Source organism: Alternaria conjuncta (assembly GCF_024043145.1).
Source record: "Alternaria conjuncta strain BMP 0040 chromosome Unknown scaffold_26, whole genome shotgun sequence".
Lineage (NCBI taxonomy): Eukaryota > Fungi > Ascomycota > Dothideomycetes > Pleosporales > Pleosporaceae > Alternaria > Alternaria conjuncta.
In genome coordinates, this window is record NW_026250115.1 from 303,543 (window position 1) to 306,244 (window position 2,702).

A 2,702-nucleotide genomic window follows, 5' to 3' on the forward strand; every position below is an offset into this window, starting at 1 on the left:
ACTAGCCTTTATAGATATATTACACTACTTATAATATATAACTAAGTATCTACTAAAGAGAATTATTATAGATAAGTTTTACTATATACTTCTAAAGAACTATAAGTACTAGCGTTACCTTCTTAAACTAGGTAAGATTACCCTCTTTAGTGTATAACTAACTCTTCTATCTATAACTATTTCTATCTACTACTAGGCTGCTACTTTTTAATATATATACCTACCTCTCTAAACTATTCTATTTTATAAGTTTACTAACTATTCTAAGTTATTCTAGTAAGTTTGCTTAGTTTAACTTAATAAGAAAGATAATTAGCTTACACTAGCTAAGTCTATCTATAGATAGATAAAGAAGCTTAGAAAGACCTTAGTATACGTTCTACTTATAGAGAAAGCTTATAGTTTTAGTTAAGCCTTAGGTTATAATATATATATAGCTAAGATATTAATAGACTTACGTTAGTGTATATAAGTATTATTTTCTATAAGCGCTAATAGCGTTCTTATTACTACGTCTACGTTTCTAGTAGATATTAATATTAATAATATCTAATACGTCTTATAGATTAGATTACCTAACTATCTTATTAACTTAGTATAAAGTAGTAGATAAGCTAGTTATAATAAAAGGCCTACTATTATTTATATTCTTTATTCTTCTACTCTATTAAGTTACTATTACTATAAAGCTTCTAACGCTAATTGCGTAACTATTAATATATTTATATAACTAAATATAAAATATTCTATATATTACTATAGCGTTCTAGTAGAGTACTTTAATAGTTCTATTAATTAGTACTTCTATTAAAAGAAAGAAGAATTATATAATATTTACTATAGTTACTAAAAGAACGCTATACTAGTGTTTTCTACTTCTAAGCCTACTATTATATTTTTACTTTCTACTTCTATAGTAACCTAAACTAAGCGCTAGGTAGATAAGAAACCTATATTACCTAGTAAAGATTTTCTTATATTATCTCTCTACGCCTATAAACTCTCTAGTAGCTATTTCTACTAGTAAGGTCTATATAACACTAACTATAGTTATTCTATTAGATTTTCTAGTATTTCTTATATCTACCTTTTTAGTCTGCGTAAGAAGCGCGTTATATCTACTTTCTCTACTACCTATACTACGCTTAGTTATTCTATAGCTATAACTAGTTCTACTACTAACTCTTTAGAATACTACTATTATATTATAAAGTAATAGTAGAAGTTAGCGTTTAACTACGCTACTATATTATAAAAGAATAGAAATTATACCTATTTTTTTAATAAAGAGTTCTTTACTATATAGTAATTCTAGATTAATATATATGCGCTTTACTTTACTAATAGCCTAGATTACCTCTATATACACTATAACTAGCGCTTTATTAGAGAGCTTATAAAACACTACTAAACTAGTAAGATAGAAGAGAAATAGAGAAAGAGTATATATTTTTAGTATATAATACTAATAAACTTCTACCTAAAGTACACTAATATAGATAACTACGTAGATTAGTACGCTATTATAGATACGTAGATTATACTATAGAAATACGCTAGTATATAGCGTAAATAGATACACTATATATAATAAGTTAGGCTATTATTTAACTTAGAAAACGCTATAAACTTCTAGATATATTTTAGTAAGATAGTTTACTATAGAAATAACTATAAGATTAATTATCTATTACTAGATTTAAACTAGATTACGTACACGTTCTTTCTAAATAGATATAACTTTTAGCTCTTATTAGCTAACAAGCCTAGCGTACTCTAACTATTATTCTTATCTTTTTATTTCTCTATAGCTACTATACTATTTTAAGCTATCTATAGTTATAGTCTATACTATTTATACTAACACTCTTATACTATCTTTATAAATATAGTTTATTTTACTTATAAAAGCCTACGTTTAGGTAGATATACGTAGTAAGGTTAACTTAAGTTATTTCTAGAAAGTCTATATCTATACCTAACGTATTAAGTAAAGATAAGTAGAAAGAGCTTATCTACTATTATCTCTAATATAACGCTCTTAGCGTTATAAGATAGTATCTATCTAAGAGTCTATTCTAGGCTAGTTTCTTTTATATAAATAAGGCTAGGCGCTATTAGCTATATATTAACTACTATTATAAGACTCTATAGGTAGGTAAACCTTTTATAAAGAGTAGCCTATTCTCTACTAGAGTACTATAGTAAATATATTACTATAGCCTAATCTATAAGAGTAGATATCTTTTTAGAAGCGTAAAATTCTTAATACTCTAATATATAGTACGTATAGTAGATAATTATATCTTACTTTACTATATTTAGCTAGTATAGTTATCTATATCTTTACTACTAAGATTACCTATTTATCTCTACTTTTATTCTATATATACCTAGTATACTTTATAGCTCTATTTTCTTTACTTTCTCTTTTATCTATTATACTCTTTATAGCCTAGCGTTCTATAAGCACTATACTAGCGCTTCTACTAGCGCCTTACACTAGTAAATATTATTATATAGCTAGCGTTTATCTATTCTTTTAGTATTCTCTTTTTCTTTTATAGTGTCTCTTCTTACTACATCTTTACCTTATAGTACTTACTAAACTACTCTTTCTATCTAATACTTTTAGAGGCTCTCTATCTTTATAGCGTTTACTTCTTACTCTTACTTAGTCTATCTTAGTCTATAATCTTATA